The following is a 7,385-nucleotide window of genomic DNA, read 5'->3' as shown; positions in this document are numbered from 1 at the left end:
GATAGAAACTGCTAATACTTAGTAATATTAACTGTTATCTGGGTATTCCGCCCGATGCACGTCGCGATTGTCTCCTTCCTTAGCATCGCCCAAAAAGTCTTTATGTTTACGAGGCAAACGCGACGCTTAATAATTTTTATCAGCACACCAAACTCCTTTTGCCTCAAAACTCGCTAGATAATTAAACGATTTATGTAAAAAGAACAGAAATAGGAAAGAGTGAACGGACTGGGCTCGGGGTTGGTGTTTCGGAAGGAAAGAGGAACGAAGGCAAAAAAAAAATTGAAGGGAGCGAGGAGAATGGCAATTTACTCGGATTCTTCGGCTCGGAACCGGCCCGATAAATTCGCAACTTCTATAATCTGATATAGAGTAGTTGCAGTTTTACGAGGTCAACCGACGATTGATTAGATGAAATGCGCCGGATGCTCTGGCAGATTCTAGTCACGCATCAACATCCGCTTTATATGACCGAACGTTAAATAAAATCGGAGGGCGAACGGTGCCAATAGGACGTTAACAGAATCTGGAGGAAAGTAAGACAATCATCCGAACATCTTGTAATAATTATGTAAATTTAATGTATCTTTTGCAGCATTAACTGGAATTAAAGCGGGCGAATATGGAGTTAGTTAAGCGGAAAGCTCGGATATGGAAACGCGTTAACGCCGATAATGTCCTGTTTGCGCGATTCTTCATTTGTCGCTATGGCTCTATACATTTTTAGAACTTTCCAGTTGTAGTCTTTTACAACTAATATTCTCATAATAAACATTAATTATTTTACATAATTACAAGTTTGAAGTATTTTTCACTATAATATCATTTAATAAATATTAAATTCATTCATACCAATCAAGGGAAAATTTAAAATCACACAAAGAAAATTAATGTAAAATATCAAAATATTATTTAATAATGTATTATTTTGGTCTATATCCAAATAAATTTCTCAATAAAATAATAAATAAATATTTATTTAGTTTGATAATTTCCAAATGGAAATGTTTTTACTATTTATTTTTGTGATGACGTAATTCAGCCGAATCTGGCGAATTGTAATTTAAAACAGAAATAACATGGAATATTCTAATGTCGGTTCTTTACAAGGAGTTTTACATTTGAAGTGATCACGCCAGGCAAACACGCAAATCCTGCATAATTTATACACACTTACACATTTACTGCAATATAGTTTAATAATATCAAGTCCATATTGATACAGCCCTTCAAACCCTCGTGCACACCATCCTCCTACTTGAATAGTAGTAATAGGTTACGAACTGCATAAAGAAATTATTGCGGTTTCCTTTAATTACATCATTAATTAGAAAATTACTGTAGGGTTTATTCAATACCGCTGGGATTACACTACGAATAAATATGTCTCAATGAACATCTTTAATATACCAATATTGCACGATATGCATCGACGGATTTCATATATGTTATATCGAATACGAAACAAGATTTCAGATACTATTAATAAATGTATCTATGTTTTAGAGACTAAAATGGATACAGGATACAATACATTTTGTGTAATTAAACTTATATTAAAAAATGTATTATCTTTTTCGATTTTATATAGTTTGTTAAAGGTTTATTAACATTTCCTTATGTACATGATAACTTCGTCTAATTCATGCGCACTATTGATATTTTGATAATAGTCTTGTAGTTAAAAATAACAGTTTAATACTTAATGCTGAATAAACTATAATATAATGCTGTTATTTGTGATGGGTTTGTGTATAAGAGGGTAACATGTATAAATATAGAATGTTCGAATTTTAAGGGAAGCTGGTGGTAAGATAAATCATCATATTCACACTAGAATGACTGCACGCGCGATGCCATCGAGAGGCGAAACAGAAACGTCTCTTATAAACAAGATATTTTAGAATAAGTCCACACTTCTATACATGTACATAAAAACGAAAAGGGCAATTCGTTTGTGCTACTAAACAATTTATGGACTGGAACCTAGAACTAAATTATGCCACTCCATAAACAGAACAAAAGCGGGATACATCTCAAGATTGATGGACCAATTTCAGGGGAAGAAACTATCAACGTTTGACTTTAAGAACACCGGGTAACACGTAAAGACAAGTGTTGAAGATCTATGGCAGATGGCTGCATCTATTAAAGGCATATGTGTTAAATATTATATTTAGCTTCAACACATAAAATTGATTACGTTTTCTCATTTTATAACATAAAGCATATATTCTTCTCAATTCATATTTTGAAAGTTTTATATTTTACGATTAAGAAATACAAAAATCCACTTTAATCGCAAAATAAAATGTATCACTTAATCGAATTTAATTTAAGATTATGCAACTAACTTACAAACTCAACAAAATAACTTAATAACAAAATAAAAATCTGCTGCAAAGTGCCAACTAATTATTATTTCATAATAATAAAATTCTTTACTTTCGGTGTAATATTTGATAACTAAATATTGTTTCGAACTTTCACAGATATTACGACAACTTTATATTATGAAAATATTAGGAATATCTTCATGAAAACAATTTGTAAACAATCGCATAAAATATATAACATAATAACTCGCTAATAAATATTTTAAATGAAAATGACATATGTATAAATTACAACGTAATTTTTTCGTGTCTGCAATAATATTTTTTATCATTGTTCAGGTTTTGTCACCACTGAAAATTAAAAGTAATGCAATTACGTTTGTTTACAATTTGATAGAAACACAAAAACGAATCGGCCACAAAAAAAAGAATGTTAACAAACTAGAACGGGATACGTAAATTAGATTAAAATTTTCCGCACAAACAATTTGTCATTGTTTGATATGTTTGTTTTCCAATTTCAAAAGTTACAGATTTATTTGCACTCGCATCTTTTTTTTCCTGTTATTGTTATTTTTGCCTTTCGTAATTGTTTCCAAATAATATTTGCGAGTAATTAATCACAAACCTAATAAAAAAAATTAATTTGCGACCCAAGCAAAACAAAATGAAACAAAAAAGTGAAAGTTCTATATATCAAGGGGCTATTTCAATACTTTTGAACGTTTAATAAATTATCATTTGTTCATATGTTGGTCATTGTTTCTTATTTACTGCTTTATATGTTATTGTTGTTTTTTTTAATTCTATTTTTCATGCGTATTTTGTATGTGATTTAAATATTTGCAGAGAGGATAGCCGAAGATAATCTGAAACAAATCTCCGTACGCAATATGGTCGCAATAATTCCCCTTTTATTGGCGATAAATCTGTCCGAAGTTTCGCCATAGCAATTTTAAAGTTTGCCATCCGCCGAGGGCGAGGCTCGCACCAAAACATCCACAGATGTGAACGTATAATTCGTCTCATTACAATTAAATTCTCGTGAATTGTTGTTTTTAATTTGAATTTCAGGAATTACTGCTGCGGTCTCGGCAAATTGCAAATGTTATTTTGCCACTGGTGTTCATACATTGCGTTTTGTTGTAACATTATTATATTTATATATTGTTTTATTGTTTCCTTTAACTTTCGAGCGTAAATTGAATGCCTTGTCCTAATATTGGCCTGACGAATTATTACAATTTACGTTGGCCAGAATTTCAATAATACGTTTTTAATTGCACGAAACGTCTACTGTGCTAAAACAACCGTCTCTGGCGTTCCTGATGAATTGATTTATGTAAATTATTTACTTCATTCTACTGAATATTTATATACGAGAAAAAACATAATACACAACTAATCAATATGACGTGCCGAATTTAATATACCTGCACTCTAAAACCGATTAATAATGAAACGCTCCCCTCGTTTTGCTAAACTATGTCGTACATATAAACTCTATATATTATAGAGGAAGCGATTATGAGATATAGTATATGATATATTTCTTGTCCAAACTTTAATCTAAGTAAAATGTTTAACATTTTGCAACATATTTTTTTTTCAAAAACATTCCGTTCATTATTTTTATTGCTAATGTTTGACATAATAACATAAAAAATATGAATTATTGGTGGATGCAAGAGGTAATATCAATAAATATATTATATAATGCTTTTTTACTGTGATATGTGTAATGTAATTTGATATGATTGATTAATTATGTATTTAAATATATGAAATATATAATTAAATACACTCTCATGTTATTAAAGTTTATCAAGCTTTGAAATATAATACAGTATTATATAATTCTAACAGAAACGAGAAATAATCATGTATGATTATTGTCTAGTGGTACTCGAACACATATGATGTGGAAACGACCATTAATTTTATTAATATAGACATTATTGCCTGTCAGTGATATCGCACATGCGAGCTATGGCTATGCGGTATTATATGAAAAGTAGGTAATTTCCACACGGAGATATCTAAGATCTAGTATCGTGTGAACTTTACTGTGTCATTACCGACCCAGTATGCAAATTGTCAGAGCAAGAATACCGTACTTGCGCGACTTTAAGGTACTTTGTATCGAAGATCTTGACTCCCTGGACTATTTTCCGCACCTGCCACCAAAGACATGTGTACGTGCGGGGATGCAAATAAGCGACACTTAGATTACCTTAGAACCCCAACTCTGCACAGCATTTTTCTCCGTCCTCCATAATTTCTCGACCTCTCATTACCTGCAGTATCAGCCCCAGGACATTTTACGATGCAAAAATGTTAATTTTATTAAAGCAAATTTGTATAATCCCACGAACGCAATACATCAATTTCAGAATTTAACATCGCTGCTGCTACATGGACTCCGTAAAATTTTATAGAGAGCATCAAATTCAACAAGTTTTCATTAGAAGTAATTCAGTGTGTTATCTAAGAAGTCGTTTTCATCAATTTTCCCGAAAACCCTATTAGCTTGCATTCACCGATGTACATTAATATTAACGATCTGCTGATGATTTAACATAGCTCCTGTTGCTTACATATTGTATCACATTCATAGTTCATAATGTTTATTGTAGTAAGTATAAATTGAATATGTTTAATTTTTTTCATAAATTGACATAAATTGTAGTTAATGTTTACGTGATAAAATATTTTTTGGGAATATATTTTCAAATTAACAGTATATGACAAATGACGTAGTTATTATAATTGTCATATTAATAGTACACTTTATGAACTGTTCAAACTATCTAAATGGTATAGAATACATTTAACTTTAGAATTGTAACGGACTAAAACAATGGACATAATATACACGAATAGATTTCAATTGTGCATTTTCCCAGCTCGAGGATCATCGAATCTTGAATGGCGTCCATTCAGTCCCTTTCTCCCTTTCACGGTAAAATAATATAGGTTTCTATATCAGTTTTATTATTCAGTGGACAAAGCATTTGTGAATAAAATTCGCATCGGTCTAAATGGACCGTAACGTACGTTCCCTATATGTTTACGAACACTGTAGGACTTTTATTTTACAACTGGCCGCCAGCCAAAATACAAAAAAAAAGGCATCAGCAGTACGCCTTTATACGTATGTTGCTCCCTATGTAATATACATATATGTATATATCAACTGGAAATGATTTTTCTTGTTTGTGTGTGCTATAAAACAAAGAATCTATTTTGATGCAATACTTTTAGATGAAATATCTATAATTACTATAATTTGCACGTTCAGTCGTTGCCCTACCAACACCTGATTTATTGCTGATACTCGATAGGAATAAATATACAACACTGAAAGTTCTTTTCAATCACCTAATGCGAAACCTTAAGAAGTATTGACGTAAGGATATATAGTCATGGAATAAGTAGCAAGTTCCACGTTTATTGCTTGTTTCTATAAATATAGTTTATTTATAAAATAGAAATAAAAATGATAAAAGAGTAAATTATTCATATCAAGAGAAAGATATTGATTATTTCATTAGTTTAGCAGCTCATTTGATGACAAAAAGTAAAATGGATAAACATTTGAAATTCTCCAATCAACTAAAACATTTGAAATTTTGTCATAGGTCCCTAAACTTATTTAAACACTAAATATGGCAGAAATGGTTCTTTACATCAAAACGGTTGCCGACCTCTGGTCTGGTATTTTAGTGCAGTGGTTGAATCTATATCATTATGTTAAATATTGATGGTTTTTAAAGAACAATATCAGAACAAAGTGTATTTATTTATAATAGGCATTGCGAAATAGAAAATGCGAGATACATGTTAAAGGTAAGTTTATTTTACGCTTTGTAAATATAAATTTTCATTTCTCATCACAACTGTGACATGTACTCACAATGTGAGTCGTAACCTACTTCTGACTATATGCAGAGAAATAAATAATATTGCTGAATATGAAATATGTACATTATTCAGACATATTCTCTTATTTTTTAAAGAGCAAAGGATATACTTATTCACAATAATTACAACAAAAGTTCTGTTAAGTATTTTACTCCAAAATCAATATTATTTTTGTGCTCAGTCACGCGTTATGCTTATTTCGTTTTCATTATTGCAGGATCCTATAATAACAATGTGGCATGTACAATTCAAAAGGTGAGTTCATATAAAATGGTTTCAACAAATCGAAATTAATTGGACTTAAGCAGTCTGTAAAACGTATTTAAATAGAATGCAAAGAGGAGGAAATAATTAGGAGGAATATATAAGGAATAGAAAGATGAGGAGATATTATTTTTAAAGAAAAAATATTCCAGAAGCCCTTGTTTGCTTTTAATATCGTCCAAACAAAAAATAATAATTTCTTAAGAAATATCCAGGAATCCCTAGTAATATTTTCCATTCCGATTTTAATTTCCGCTCTGCTTCTTTCCCTCAATTCTCTCTTAGTGTATACTCACTTTATATAATGTGTGGAAATCATTACTTGAAAAAGAAATTAAATTATTGCAATCATCTCCATACTTTATACAATTATTTTATACTTAATAAAATGTTTTTCAAAGCAGTAGTTTAATTTAGTTTTAATAGTAATTCATAAGATTATAACTTATATTTCTAAATACAACGGAAATACTAGTAAAAAGTTTTATCATGTAAAAATGTGTTTATTAAATTCTACAAAATGCTGATATAATACTATAATTATTGAATAAAGTGTAAATCCACATAAAATGATTCTATAATATATTAAAAATGCATTGTGTTTTTTTTTTTATTTAAACAAGTAAATATTATAGAACAATAAAAATGTTTATTACAAAAAACATACATAGTATACTTATATATACTTATACTTTCAGAGTTATGTAATATCCTGAGGATTAATGATTATAAAAATAATGTTTTCTGCAAACAAGGATATAATAATAAACTGTAACCTAAATTCCAACGAAAGAGAACTTATATTACAAAACTAATACAGAGATCTGAAACCCAAGCAAACAATGCTCTTCCATGTATTTA

Source organism: Nicrophorus vespilloides, unplaced genomic scaffold (assembly GCF_001412225.1).
Source record: "Nicrophorus vespilloides isolate i.1.1-1 unplaced genomic scaffold, Nicve_v1.0, whole genome shotgun sequence".
Classification (NCBI taxonomy): domain Eukaryota; kingdom Metazoa; phylum Arthropoda; class Insecta; order Coleoptera; family Silphidae; genus Nicrophorus; species Nicrophorus vespilloides.
The sequence above is the reverse complement of the archived record's forward strand: the minus strand, read 5'-3'. Positions refer to the sequence as shown.